The 16,431-nt window shown below is 44.3% G+C and overlaps 1 protein-coding gene across 1 annotated transcript in view; it reads left to right on the top strand.

Moving 5' to 3' along the window:
• Nucleotides 1-16,431, top strand: part of LOC126455015 (lachesin-like) — a 1,274,520-nt gene that overhangs the window by 308,553 nt on the left and 949,536 nt on the right. The gene's annotated exons all lie outside the window — the stretch shown is intronic.

The following is a 16,431-nucleotide window of genomic DNA, read 5'->3' as shown; positions in this document are numbered from 1 at the left end:
ACTGCTGAGGTCATCGGTCCCCAGGCTCACACACTACTTAATATAACTTAAACTAACTTACTCTAAGGAAAAAACACACACCCATGCCCGACGGGGGGAGCCACGCAGACCGTGACAAGGCGCCCGAGACCACACGGCTACCTCCGCGGCGTCAGAAAGAACGTCAGTGTTATAATCATAACATAAACTTTTCGTGAACAATTCAAATCATGAACCCTCATGTAAATAAATTGAACGAATAATTATAAACATGTAAGTAACACTGCCTGGTTTTTGGCTTATGAAAGGCTGTGACAAGGAAAGCGTAGGAAGCAATAACATTAGTTGAATCTCTCCTCATGCAGAAAATCTACGGTAGCTGCTTAGCAATTTATTCTCATTGCAGCAGTCAGAGTGCAATCGATAGTGCCAGAGATATCCAGTGGGCTTACAGGGGTAGCTTCATAGTCAACTCCGTAACCGGAATAAAACTCTATCAGCTATTAACAGAATTTTCACATATGTAACAGGCGATCATTTTACTCAATACGATACTCCTGTTAACCTTATGGAATGGGTAGATCCAAAATATTCTGACTAAGGGCTTGTGGAGGAATGGTGGACGTAAAATGCACGATTTAAAATAAATTAAAATATATGAAAATTACATAAAATCCACTATGCATTAAGATAGTCATTCACGGTTTCTGATCTATACTTTGAGCAACGTGGTTTGGCTCTAGCATTGTCTCGGGCACATGGTGAGATGAAGACTAAATTTGCTCTAACTCCGAAAACACTTGAAAAAATAAGATACTAATGGCTATTTATCCATTGCATAGGCACTCGTTTGTTCTTACAAATCATGATCTTTCATTTGAACAGCACAATTTCTCTCTTTTAACATACTGAGGAATGCGTGATAGGCTAAAGGCCAATTTACTCTAACTCCAGAAAAATCCAAAAATAGGAAACTGACACAAATTTCTGTGTTGTGTAGGTATTTGTCTGACTCTACATATTTTGATTTACCTTTTGAACAACACACGTTTACTATAACACACAAGTTCTGAACACGTGATGAATTTAACAGTCAAGTAACGCTGTGGTGCACTGCATGAAAACTCCCAGAAAATATCCGAAATTATGATTCTGAAATTAACAACCAGAGTTTAGTGGAAAGAATGCTTGATCAACTGATATACTATGGATACTACAACTTTCTGTAGCAAACCAAACACATAACTGAAACTGAAACACAGGGTCTCATCTCAAGTTTGCACAACCGCTCGGAATCAAGCAAATGTATAGTTAACAATAATAAAAATGAAAGCATCGAAAATCTAACATAATTTTATGACTGAAATAAACGAGTAGTGATTATTTAGGATCAACTTAAGCAACACCATTAACTTTCTTCCTCGCTACCAGTGGACTGCTAAAACAAGAAACTCATAATTACTGTCTCGACACCCCAGACAGTGGGCTGGACGGCGGGCAAGCGCAGACTACTGACCCAATGTCCAGGAGATGCATAGCTTTCTGTGAGCCCAGGGGCGGGGTACCAACTACTTCCTGTTGTTGCATTGACCTAGCCCTCACCCTGTCACCGTCCGAAAAACTGTCTGGATTCTACGACATCCTACCACTAGGCTATGTTGGAACCTTCGATTATACAGAGTCTGGCCACGCGGAAGCAACCTCAATACATTCTCATGCACGCATTCATCCACACAGAGGCACTTACAGGGAAAAATAAAGCTGCCTGTGTGTGGGGAAATAAACAAAGGTTGCTTTTCGCTTCTCCAACTTCTGTCCAGGTACCTACTAGTCTCCACACCTAATTTGAGACCTCTGCCTTCTGAGCATATACACACTCGCAAAAAGACAAAATTCATATAATTAATGTAGGTTAATTGTACACAGCCACGGTCTCACCATGTCAGCTTTAGACAAAATAGCAACATTCATATACATTGAAGCGCCAAAGAAAGTGAAATAGGCATGCGTATTCAGATACAGAGATACGTAAATAGGCAGAATGCGGTGCTGCGTTAGGCAACGCCCACATAAGACAAGTGTCTGGTGCAGTTGCTAGATTGGTTACTGCTCCTACAATAGCAGGGAATCAAGATTTAAGTGAGTTTGAACGTGATGTTTCTGTCGGAGGAAGCGATGAAGTGGGGATTTTCCCGTATGACGATTTCACGAGTCTACCGAGAATATCAGGAATCCAGTAAACCATAAAATCTCCAACATCGCGGCGGCCGGAGAAGATCCTGCAAGAACGGGACCAATGACGACTGAAGAGAATCGTTCAGAGTGACAGAAGTACAGCACCTTTGGCAAATTGCTGCAGATTTCAATGGTGAGCCGTCAACAAGAGTCAGCGTGCAAACCATTCAACGAAACATCATCGATGTGGGATTTCGGAGTGGAAGGCCCACTCGTGTACCCTTGATGACTGCTCGACACGAAGCTTTACGCCTGGCCTGACCCCATCAACACCGACATTGGACTGTTGCTGACTGGAAACACGAGTGTGGTCGGACGGGTCTCGTTTCAGATTGTATCGAGAGGATGGACGTGTAAGGGTAAGGAGAGAACCTCGTCAATCCATGGACACTGCATGTCAGCAGTAGACTGTGGAAGCTGGTGGAGGCTGTGTAATGATGTGGGGCGCGTGCAGTTGCAGTGATACGGCACTCCTGATACGTCGAAAACTACTACTCTGACAGGTGACACGTACGTAAGTATCCTGACTGATCACCTACAGCCATTCATGTCCATTGTGCATTCCGACGGACTTGGGGAATTCAGAAGGTCAATGCGACACCCGATGCCTCCAGAACTGCCACAGAATGGCTCCAGGAACGCTCTTCTCAGTTAAAGACTTCCACTGGCCACCAGACTGCCCGGACATGAACATTATTGAGCATACCAGAGATGTCTCGGTACGTGATTCTCAGAAGAGATATCCATCCTCTCGTGCTTTTACGGATTTATGGACAGCCCTGCAGGATTCATGGTGTCAGTTCCCTCCAGCACTATTTCAGACATTAGTCGAGTCCATGCCACATCGTGTTGCGGTATTTTTGCGTGCTCGCGCGAGCCCTACACGATATTAGGCTGGTGTACCAGTGTTTTTGGCTCTCCAGTGTATAACACCAGGGATTATCATAATTTTACGCCAATATACGGGAACCACTTTGTAACTCTTGCAAGCTATCAGTGTTTGAAAAATAACTTAATTGATCGCTAAGGATCACTGACTACCGACTTCAGAAATACACTTCGAGACACCAGAAAACATCCCAGAGGGAATGTGAACTCTACAGTATTCTAAAGCTATACGGCAGTTAACTGATTTAACGAACACCAAAACACACCACCAAATGATTTCGAGGTTCAGGATTTTCAGATGGTGGGCCTCCAGGGCGGAGTAGACGCTTTTAATGGTTCACTAATACCATTTCTCTGCGAAATGCTGCTTCTTGTAAGGCCTTTTTGAAGTTTGTTTCGAACTGCTACTGGAAAACGTCCGCCATCATGGAAAGGTTCTAGCCCTTGCACCTGTATTGTAGTACCAATTCCGACCGATCTACAAAGACTACAGAAAGACTGCACCAAAGATTCCTTCCTCTCGGAGACTGAAAAACGGTGCTAGCGTACATAGTAGTCAACAATGCAGCCGTGGACATTGTTAGGAAATCATATTTTAGAGCTATAAGATATATTTATATGCCAGTAGTCTGAAAATACCACTTGACATACATAATTTCAAGAACGGCGTTGACAAGTTTATCGGAGTTTGTAGCCTTTAGGATATCTGGAGCAAGCAAGTTGAGGTAATGCCAGAAAAGACGGCAGGGGATTGTCGGCGCAACCGGTTCACTCCCGAAGGTGTGCATCAGCGATGACAGAACACTGTGGATATGGTTGTTGTGTCCATGAGAACAGAATGGTGGTCATCCCGTGATGTCACATCGGATGGTACAATAGCAGACCGTCGTTGCGCACGAAACCCTTCTGTCTTCTGGTTACACAAAAGTGTCCCTTTGTACTAGGATCCAGTAAACCAAGCATTCAGCACCATTCGTAATGACCCCATGATGCTATTGCGTGCTTTACTCGAACAGCATATTTCCATTTCACTAGACAGCTACTGTGCCTTGCGCCATCTCTCTGCAATCTTCGTCACTTATTGCTGGTTCTCTACGTTTCGGAACGTCTGTTGCAAGTTCTACGAACACTGTTAAGAAACGAAGCAAACTATCTTCTTGAGCCGTGCGAACGACACCTACGCTGTCATCGAAGTGTGAGGGGTAGCAGCAGTGTTGCTGCCGGCAAGCAGGCGTCCGCCCCCGCCGCCCACACCTCCCCACATGTTCCCCCACGTCAACATTGCGGGCGACGCGCGACCCTCCCCTAACAAGCCGCTTCCGGCGGCGGCGTGGCGTAGCTCAACACCCGGATGCAATTAACTGTGCCCGCCAACTGATTGGCCCGCATGTGAGGCATCCATCTGGAGTGTCTTACATAATACGTCACCGTCTCGGCAACCAAACATGTATGCCTCCCCACCCCATGAACTTCATAAGCCCTAATAATTTCACTGGATTTTCTCTTCTCTCGACTGCTCTGCATCTATTAAAAAAACCATGTGACGATTTGAGACGTATTAACCTCTGAATGGTGGGCTCCATATCGTTCCCAAGTTGTGCAGCGACCGTAAAATTACCAAATAAGCAACAACCAGTCGCAAGATCATGTTTTCTTTATTTACTTTTGGAAATCGATTTCAACTGATTAACAGCAACCATTGGTGCGTTCAACGTGTATGTTCCCTGAGTAATAACATTGTCTTAAACAGACGCCAAACTTTATGTTTGGCGTCTGTTTAAGACAGTGTTACTACTCAGTGAACGTACACGTTGAAAGCACGGATGATGGCTTTTAATCAGTTCAAATCGATTTGCAAAAGTAAATAAAGAAAACGTGATCTTGCGACTGATTGCTGCTTACTTGGTAATTTTACGTATTAACCTTTTATTAGGTCAGCTAAATGTGAGCGTTTACCGAGGGAGGACTGGGGAAAGGTTTAAAATCAGAATTTTTTATATAAATGAACTTGTCAGTTTCGAGAAATGTCTTGTCATAAGAAATGAATTTTACGTTGTTGTGGTCTTCGGTCGAAAGACTGGTTTGATGCAGCTCTCCAAGCTACTCTATCCTATGCAAGGTTCTTCATCTCCCAGTACCTACTGCAACCTACATCCTTCTGAATCTGTTTAGTGTATTCATCTCTTGGTCTCCCTCTACGATCTCTAACCTCCTCGCTGCCCTCCTATACTAAATTGGTGATCCCTTGATGCCTCAGAATATCCCCTACCAACCAATCCATTCTTCTAGGCCAGTTGTGCCACAAACTCCTCTTCTCTCCAATTCTATTCAATACCTCCTCATTAGTTATGTGATCTACCCATCTAATCTTCAGCATTCTTCTGTAGCACCACATTTCGAAAGCTTCTAGTCTCTTCTTGTCTAAACTATTTATCGTCCGCGTTTCACTTCCATACATGGCTACACTCCATACAAATACTTTCAGAAACGACTTCCTGGAACTTAATTCTATACTCGAACTTAACATATTCCTCTTCTTCAGAAATGCTTTCCTTGCCATTGACAGTCTACATTTTATATCCTCTCTACTTCGACCATCATCAGTTATTTTGGTCCCCAAATAGCAAAACTCATTTACTACTTTAAGCGTCTCATGTCCTAATCTAATTCCCTCAGCATCACCCGACTTAATTCGACTACATCCCATTATTCTCGTTTTGCTTTTGTTAATGTTAATATTATATACTCCTTTCAGGACCCTGTCCATTTAGTTGAGCCGCTCTTCCAGTCCTTTGCTGTCTCTGACAGAATTACAATGACATCGGCGAACTTCAAAGTTTTTATTTCTTCTCCATGGATTTCAATTCCTACTCCAAATTTTTCTTTTGTTTCGGTTACTGCTTGCTCAGTATACAGATTGAATAACATCGGGGAGAGGCTACAGCCCTGTCTCGCTCCCTTCCCAACCACTGCTTCCCTTTCATGCCCCTTGACTCTTACAACTGCCACTTGGTTTCTGTACAAATTGTAAATAGAATTTTATAGGTGCCACAAAAAGGTCATTATATTCCAGAGAATTGCTGGCTATCCATTCAATATATGAAAACTCCAGATTCAAGGGGAGGGGAAGGGTAAGGGCCCTTCTTGCCCCCATTTCGGTGGCTTTTGCATCTAAATAAAGGCGGTCACATTCAGCTGCCTCACCAATAACGCTAAGAGGCATTAAGATGGTCATCAGCCTCGCTACAAAATGCTCACCCAGTGAGGTGACAATTTCCTGAGTGCACACATCACCCAGCATCCATTCATAGGATCAGCGAAGTGCTGGGGTTACAACGTCAGAAGACTACAAACAACAGACACAATTAAACTAATATAGTTCATAACCAGCACTGAACGATAGGCCTCACGTTTACAAGTTACTTATACCTAAGGCACGCAGAGATTACTGTACACAATGCAACACAGCGATGGCAAAAATTACACACAGAAAAAGCAGGAAGCTAACTACTAAGAAAGACAACCAAAGAAATTAAATGTTAGGCTACTTTATTAATATCCAGTAATAGCAGTTTTGAACTCAGTTTAAGAATGCATAGTTTCACTCATGTTGATGTGCGACGCTTACCTAAGTTTCAGTTTCAACGTTAGAAAATCTGGTGTCTAGACTTTTACCGACAGAATTCCACCCACATATTAACAAACAACACAAACTTCCTATTAGTACTTTATCTTACGCTGCAAGGCTGCATCTCCCATCTTTGCCGCTTCTCCTGTTGGAATTGCCATCCTCTTCCTTTTTGCTGCAAACTCACTGAACTTCCTGTCTATTTCCGCACTTAACACATCCCATCCACACCCTACGGGACACGATGACCTGGCTGTTTGGTCCCCTTCCCCAAACCAACCAACCAACCACACTCAGGTCGTCCACGACAGCACAATCTCGACTGCCAGCGCCCCCTGCATGCTCCCGTATCCAATAATTCTACTTACATAGCATGCTACAATAGACACAAACAAGTCTATATTTAGCCTGCTATCTTCCTCACTATTTTCCTGAAAGAACATCGGGATACAAATGAAAGCGTAAACCGATAAAAGATTTGAGGAATGACTGCTTAAGGAGAGGGACAATAAAATAAGAGGTGCATTACCTAATACTTTTCATGAAGATCGTAAGTCCCTATACTATGTGACGTATCATTTGTATACACCAGAAGGTGCAGCTTAAAAGCTGCGAAACCGGTTGTGTGGGTCTCAAATATACTTAAATAAATACAGTTACAGGTAACCATTGGACTTCTCATTCAGTTTTATATTTTAATAGTGTTATCAACTGTGTTGAAACAACTGTTTACTGTCTAAATCAATCACGTCATGTAATGAGTTTTCTATCCACGATTATGAAGAAATAATAATGAAGCTGATTCAGGACATACGCTCCAAATCTGTTTTCTTTTCATTTTTATCTGTAGCTTCGTTTAGAGCTGATATTGTAACATGGAAAATGAGAGACTCCCTATGAACTTGTCATCTATTGTAGCATACCATTAGAAATAAAAATCGCGAAAAATGTGTTAGATTACATTCCCAACAGCTGAAATACGAGTACACTGCTACTGGAGGTGAGTGTGTGTGAATTTCTAGGGACCAAACTGTTGAGGTCATCGGTCCCTAGACCTACACACTTTTTAAACTAACTTATTCTAAGGACAACACACACATCCATGCCCGAGGGAGGACTCGAACCTCCGGAGGGAGGGGCCGCGCAGTCCGTGACGTGACGCCTCAAATCGCGCGGCCACTCCGAGCGGCTGCTACTGAAGGAAATGAAACAAGTAAGGCTACACGAAACAAGTTAGGCTACACAGAACACAGTCAGAGCAGATCGTGATGGGTAATTGGTAAGGATTACTGGCCGATAGCACTTATGTGGAGTGAGCAGCGCTAACTTCGAATGATAATGTCAATACTGTTGTGTTCGGGTAGCGTCTCTGATTATTAATCAAAACGTCCTGGCTCCTAGACGCTTCGTCAGTTTGAAATAAAAATAAGACTTCTGGCATATTCACATTTTACCACATGCCTTGTCAAGCGGTTAAAGTTTCAGAGCACCCCTTTCCCCTTGGGATTGAAAATTGCTCCTAAAAGGCGGAAGATTCAGGAATTATCAGGAGTCAGAAAGTTGAAATTGGAAGGAACTGTCTGACATGATGGAAGAAGAAATGGAAGTCGATCTGGAAGACGCAGAGGATTCAGTACTACAGTCAGAGTACGACAGAGCTTTGGAAGAGTTGCGAACAAGGAGGCAGAAGGGATACATAATATTTCTCTGTAACTTCCAAAATAGTTGAGGGAATTGGCTACCAGACGAAAATTGAAATTGGTGTGTAGAATTTATGAGGCTGCAGTTATGCCACAAGATTTTAGAAAAAAAATATAATCCACACAATTTCAAAGATAGGAAGAGCAGATAAATGTCAGAACTATCGAACATTCAGCTCAATGTCTCCTGCATCTAACTTACAGACGACAATAATATTCAAGAGAAGGGCAAAGAAAATTCTGGATTTGTTAGACGAAGATCTTGTAATGGCACCTGAGAGCAGTTCTGCCTTTGCGCTTTGTAACGTTACGAATATGTAGGCGAGCTAATAGCTACGAGGAATGGTAAGTTTGATGTACAGATGAATGCTAGTGGGCCCAAGGCTCGGAGTGGACCGCCGCGGGCGCTCCAGGCGAGACAGGCGCTTTAAAAAGAACCGGATGATGAATTTTGGTGACGGACAATCGCCTAGGAGGAGAGACAGTGCTCAAAGAAACGGCGGAAAGTCAGACATTTTTAAAGATGACTGAATTACAGCTCTTTGAACTTCGACAGTAAATCGCAGTTACGTACACTACTGGCCATTAAAATTGCTACACCAAGAATAAATGCAAATGAATACATTGGACAGATATATTATACTAGAGCTGACATGTGATTACATTTTCACGCAATTTGGGTGCATAGATCCTGAGAAATCAGTACCCAGAACAACCACCTCTGGTCGTAATAACGGCCTTGATACGCCTGAGCATTGAGTCAAACAGAGCTTGGATGCCGTGTACAAGTACAGCTGCCCATGCAGCTTCAACACGATACCACAGTTCACCAAGAGTAGTGACTGGCGAGTTGTGACGAGTCAGTTGCTCGGCCACCATTGACCAGACGTTTCCAGTTGGTGAGAGATCTGGAGAATGTGCTGGCCAGGGCAGCAGTCGAACATTTTTTGTATCCAGAAAGGCCCGTACAGGACCTGCAACGTGCCGTAGTGCATTATTCAGCTGAATTGTAAGGTTTCGCAGGGATCGAATGAGGGGTAGAGCCACGGGTCGTAACACATCTGAAATGTAAAGTCCACTGTTCGAAGTGCCGTCAATGCGAACAAGAGGTGACCGAGACGTGTAACCAATGGCGATGATGAATATTCGCTTCCAATGTGCGTTCATCGCGATGTCGCCAAACACGGATGCGACCATCATGATGCTGTAAACAGAACCTGGAATCATCCGAAAAAATGACGTTTTGTCATTCGTGCACCGAGGTTCGTCGTTGGGTACACCACCGCAGGCGCTCCTGTCTGTGATGCAGCGTCAAGGGTAACCGCAGCCATGGTCTCCGAGCTGATAGTCCATGCTGCTGCAAACGTCGTCGAACTGTTCGTGCAGACGATTGTTGTCTTGCAAACGTCCCCATCTGTTGACCCAGGGATCGAGACGTGGCTGCACGTTCCGTTACAGCCATGTAGATAAGATGCCTGTCATCTCGACTGCTAGTGATACGAGGCCGTTGGGATCCAGCACTGCGTTCCGTATTACCCTTCTGAACAAACGCGAGCAGCAATGTCGCGATACGATAAACCGCAATCGCGATAGGCTACAATCCGACCTTTATCAAAGTCGGAAACGTAATGGTACGCATTTCTGCTCCTTACACGAGGCATCACAACAACGTTTCACCAGGCAAAGCCGGTCAACTGCTGTTTGTGTATGAGAAATCGGTTGGAAACTTCCCTCATGTCAGTACGTTGTAGGTGTCGCCACCGGCGCCAACCTTGTGTGAATGCTCTGAAAAGCTAATCATTTGTATATCACAGCATCTTCTTCGCGTCTGTAGCACGTCATTTTCGTGGTGTAGCAATTTTAATGGCCAGTAGTGTATTAATGCATATCTGAATACACTGGCGATCTCAGAGAAATGAGGAACATCCAATAACACTACACTATTTGAATATCTTTAAATATACAGAAGTTAATATTTCACAGCGAATAAACATTCACACAATGAATTTCTGAATTAGTAACTTTTAATCGGTTCAGGTGAAAACAACAACCAATATCTCAGACGATAGCATTGCGCTATCGCTATCATACCTGAAAGCTACCTATCTGTATCTGTTATTGATTTACATCTTTTATATCTTTTTCATTATGCAAATGTTTGTGAGATCATCGTAGCCTCCTCTTTTACAGAGGAAATGTATGCAGCTTCAGTCCTCATATATTTTGTTACACTTGTGTTTTCATTTAATGTACAGTTTACTGTTTTGCCAGTAGCTACACTCCTGGAAATTGAAATAAGAACACCGTGAATTCATTGTCCCAGGAAGGGGAAACTTTATTGACACATTCCTGGGGTCAGATACATCACATGATCACACTGACAGAACCACAGGCACATAGACACAGGCAACAGACCATGCACAATGTCGGCACTAGTACAGTGTATATCCACCTTTTGCAGCAATGCAGGCTGCTATTCTCCCATGGAGACGATCGTAGAGATGCTGGATGTAGTCCTGTGGAACGGCTTGCCATGCCATTTCCACCTGGCGCCTCAGTTGGACCAGCGTTCGTGCTGGACGTGCAGGCCGCGTGAGACGACGCTTCATCCAGTCCCAAACATGCTCAATGGGGGACAGATCCGGAGATCTTGCTGGCCAGGGTAGTTGACTTACACCTTCTAGAGCACGTTGGGTGGTACGGGATACATGCGGACGTGCATTGTCCTGTTGGAACAGCAAGTTCCCTTGCCGGTCTAGGAATGGTAGAACGATGGGTTCGATGACGGTTTGGATGTACCGTGCACTATTCAGTGTCCCCTCGACGATCACCAGTGGTGTACGGCCAGTGTAGGAGATCGCTCCCCACACCATGATGCCGGGTGTTGACCCTGTGTGCCTCGGTCGTATGCAGTCCTGATTGTGGCGCTCACCTGCACGGCGCCAAACACGCATACGACCATCATTGGCACCAAGGCAGAAGCAACTCTCATCGCTGAAGACGACACGTCTCCATTCGTCCCTCCATTCACGCCTGTCGCGACACCACTGGAGGCGGGCTGCACGATGTTGGGGCGTGAGCGGAAGACGGCCTAACGGTGTGCGGGACCGTAGCCCAGCTTCATGGAGACGGTTGCGAATGGTCCTCGCCGATACCCCAGGAGCAACAGTGTCCCTAATTTGCTGGGAAGTGGCGGTGCGGTCCCCTACGGCACTGCGTAGGATCCTACGGTCTTGGCGTGCATCCATGCATCGCTGCGGTCCGGTCCCAGGTCGACAGGCACGTGCACCTTCCGCCAACCAGTGGCGACAACATCGATGTACTGTGGAGACCTCACGCCCCACGTATTGAGCAATTCGGCGGTACGTCCACCCGGCCTCCCGCATGCCCATTGTACGCCCTCGCTCAAAGTCCGTCAACTGCACATACGGTTCACGTCCACGCTGTCGCGGCATGCTACCAGTGTTAAAGACTGCGATGGAGCTCCGTATGCCACGGCAAACTGGCTCACTGACGGCGGCGGTGCACAAATGCTGCGCAGCTAGCGCCATTCGACGGCCAACACCGCGGTTCCTGGTGTGTCCGCTGTGCCGTGCGTGTGATCATTGCTTGTACAGCCCTCTCGCAGTGTCCGGAGCAAGTATGGTGGGTCTGACACACCGGTGTCAATGTGTTCTTTTTTCCATTTCCAGGAGTGTATATTTAAATGTTGGTTGCACGTGCTATTAACAAACAGTGTTAGTTTAAAAGTGGTCAGTCGCATGTGTTAGCGGACACCAAGGTTGAAAAGAGAACCAAAGACGCTTCTGTTAAGAAGGCATAAAAAACTCCGCCCGAACAGACCATGAAGGCCCAATGGTAGTGACTGGCCGCCGTGTCATCTTCAGCCAAACGCGTCACCGGATGCGTTTGAGGGGCTCGTGGTCAGCACACCGCTCTCCCGGGCGCATGTCAGTTTCCGAGACCAATCAAGTAGCTCCTCAGTTTAAGAAGGCATAAATAGTTGTTCAAAACATATATAACGATAACCTGTGTCTTTAACAGGAAGCACACTTGTGCAAGAATGCTAGCATATTTATTTTTGAACCAACTATTACTTATATTTATAGCCGGCCACGGTGGTCTCGCGGTTAAGGCGCTCAGTCCGGAACCGCGCGACTGCTGCGGTCGCAGGTTCGAATCCTGCCTCGGGCATGGATGTGTGTGATGTCCTTAGGTTAGTTAGGTTTAAGTAGTTCTAAGTTCTAGGGGACTGATGACCATAGAAGTTAAGTCCCATAGTACTCAGAGCCATTTTTGAACTTATATTTATAGTAAATGATCCGAGTGTAACCGAATGTTTATGATATTTCATTATTTAAACATTGTTGTAACATATTAGTTTAATCTGAGAGGTGGTTAAGATGAGTAAAATCATGTCTGTAGCACGTAAGAATGATGCATTTTTGGTGGGGATGGCCTTCAGGAAAAGCAGACAGTAGCGAACACTATGGGAGTCAAGTGGAGACTGAGACTTTTGAACTGAAGAGCCAAAGAGAGCTTATCAAGATTAGGCACTGCTTGATAAGGTCCTCGTGCAACTCACTTTTCTGCGAAGAAAAAAAGTAGGGAGGGAAACATTACTCAAACTGTTAGGACTAAATCCCCAGCATTTTTATAAATTTCTTTTGACACTGACCAAAGCATTAATATCTGCAAGGCACTGTAATCCTTTCAGCATTGTGCATGTCTTGAACACAGTTGTGGAACACATATTGGATGACGATTGTTTGATAAATCAGCTTGGAGTGGTTTATTCTACTACTTACGCTGCTAAAGGTAGTGTTCTATTCATAAAGAAAACTGATGATTGTGATGCAGGATGCAGATAGGCTTGAAGCAAGAAACGGAGAGTGTATGGAACAGCTTATTTAGATTGCTACGCTATGCAGTAAGTTAGTACGACAAGATCATGGAACTGCTTCCGGAAAGAGATTCTGTGAAAACCTTACTGGTTATGATGAAAACACTGCAAAAGAATTCGTGACATTTTCAGAGCCATCCAAAAATGCTATATGAATGCTGGAAGGTGACTAGTTTGCAACAGTTCAGTTTGTCTTATTATGAGTGCACAAACTGAAAAGACACTGTAAAACAGGGCCCGAACATACAGAGCTATATGCGTTTAAATTACATACTGCACGTCCAGCAAAAGAAAACTGCACTTCAATGCAAAACATCGGTTTCAGTGTTACCTGTATTTTGGCAGTAGAGTACAATCATCTGCTAACTGTAGATAATACTGGGTGGCGCAGGGAAACGGGAAATTTCGAAATAACGTCATTTCCATGAATAAATTCATAAAACTAGTAATTTGTTAACGAAAGTGAATGTATTTAGTATGCCATTATTCAGTATGTCTTTACAATCAAAATGTTCAAAAGTGTCTCTTTACTTTTTAAAGATGACTTCGGGAAGATGTGCTCCCATTCGGCTTTCACACTCTAACAGCCTGTTATGAAAACTCTGGAATGCGCGGTGTAGCATATATTGGAGAATGGCAGTGATTTTGTTTTCAGTGTTCTCCTTCAGTTCATGGATTGTTGCAGGACGTGTACGGTACACCTTGCCTTTAAGATATCCCCACAGGAAGAAGTCGCACACATTAAGATCAGGGGATCTTGCAGGCCATGCAATGTCACCGTTACGTGAAATAATGCGACTTCCAAACAATTGACGAACTGCTGCCATCGATTGTCGAGCAGTGTGTGACGTGGCTCCGTCCTGCTGAAACCACATGTTTTCGACGTTAAGATTAAGCTCGTACAGTCTCGGTATAAAAAATGTTTGAAGCATTTCAACATATCGAGCGGATGTTACTGTCACTGCACTACCATCCTCACGTTCAAAAAAATAAGGGCCGATAACACCATGACATGATACAGCACACCATATTGTGACCTTGGCGCTATGTAGTGGTCGCTGGTGAAACTCACAAGGATTGTCCTGTACCCAATGACTAAAATTCTGTTTGTTTACGAATCCGTTCAAGTGCAAATGGGCTTCGTCTGATATCCGTAAGTTACCAAGGAAATTCGCGTCCTCGTTGATTTTAGCCAATATCTGGCTACTAAACTCCATACGTGACGCTGGGTCTCGTTCATGTAAGTGTTGCACAATCTTCAACTTATAGGGATGGAAGTGTAATTCGTGCAGTAGTCTTTGTAAGCTTCGTCGCTTAATCCCTAGCGAAGATGCATGCTCTCGAACGGAGAGGCGAGGACTTCTCTCGATTGCAGCTCTAGCAGCTGCAATGTTCTCTGGGGTACGTACCGTTGGAATGCCACCTGGAGGTTTCTTTTTCAAGGCAGAGCCTGTTTCTTCAAAATTACGCACCCACGTTGTAATCGCATGCGCAGACGGGACACGTCCATGACGTCCAAACTGGTAATGCTGTCGAAATGTTCTCTGCGCGGCAGTCGCACTATCACCATTTTTGTAAAACGCTCTCATGCTACTGCACGTTCCGCACCAGTCCAATTCTCCATGATTACTAAATGGCAATGCGTTCACATCAATTGTGCAAAGTTTCGAACATCTGCCGCCGCTACAGTGCTGCCAACTGTAACGTTCAAAATTTCCCATTCCCCTGCGCCGCCCTGTAAAAGTGCAGAAAAATAGCTCTCTCAGTTTCGTAGATGAAAAAAACGAAATTCCGGCGTTTTACAGTATAGTACCAGTTTTGTGGTCGCCCTTCTGATTATTGGAAATGATGTCTGTTTCTGATGGAGGTAAGATGTTAAATATTGTGCGCTAAATGTATGATGAAATATGTCTGATAAGCTGGAACAAAAGAATAACTTGGCAGTTATATCTCACTCTGTTTTTGTTAGATCTCTGAATATTTATTTATGAACGTTGAGAGAACGTCAGCCTGACTCAGCAGCCGAAAAGATGAATATGTTTTCGCCGCGATTAGGCGTGGGCTACGTCGCACTCAATCTGTTGATGAAGTTGACTTGTATTTAACCCGAATTGATAGTCGTTATAACGAAGATCTGATTGAGAGGTGAAAACATAGCGGTAATCTGTTTCCCAAACGATCAAATTAAGCGAGAAGAAATATTTTGGTTACAGCCTCAAATGTGAATAGCAAAAGAAATTTCAATACGGTTTAATTGTTACCTCTAACGCACGAAGCAAACTTGATCCGAAACGAGTCGATTCATTGTAATTACGCTAATAGGGAATAATATGGAGAGAGTTTTGTTCTTGATAGATTTCTAATTTGTCAGGTGGTAAATTTCACATACGTACATTTGAATCAATGAAGCAAATGGTGTTATAACAAACAACAATATTTTAAAAATCGGTAGTTACATAGTTTTCAAGTGAAACTCCAAACTGTTTTCAAATTTTCTTAATTGCATAGAGCATGCAGTTTTTTCTTCTGTATCGTGTCGCTATTAGACACTACTACAGAGGAATATACGTCTACAGCGTAACTAAATTGATGTGAGGGTAGATCCATATGCTGGTGGGAATATCTCAAAAGCGACAGCAGTCTGCAGAGACACAGAGCTGCTATTTAAAAGCCGGCCGTTGTGGCCGAGCGGTTCTGGGCGCTATAGTCTGGAACCGCGCGACCGCTACGGTCACAGGTTCGAATCCTGCCTCGGGCATGGATGTGTGTGATGTCCTTAGGTTAGTTAGGTTTAAGTAGTTCTAAGTTCTAGGGGACTGATGACCTCAGAAGTTAAGTCCCATAGTGCTCAGAGCCATTTGAACCATTTTGCTATTTAAAAGGGGCACAACAGCAGCGCAGCGAACTCGCCAGACGGGGCGGCTTCTACCCGCCTCGCTGCACCTCGTTCGACCGATTCGAGCATACGTACTCGGTTAAGCAATGCCGGAGCGCCGAAGGCCCAAGCGAGTATAAACGAGGGAAACGCTCTGTTTGCAAATCTCTAGTGCACTCTTATAATTGAATTACCTCGATGAGCAATGAATTCACAACTTTCA

The sequence above is a fragment of the Schistocerca serialis genome, chromosome 1, assembly GCF_023864345.2.
Source record: "Schistocerca serialis cubense isolate TAMUIC-IGC-003099 chromosome 1, iqSchSeri2.2, whole genome shotgun sequence".
In the NCBI taxonomy this organism is placed as follows: Eukaryota; Metazoa; Arthropoda; class Insecta; order Orthoptera; family Acrididae; genus Schistocerca; species Schistocerca serialis.
The sequence above is the reverse complement of the archived record's forward strand: the minus strand, read 5'-3'. Positions and strand labels throughout refer to the sequence as shown.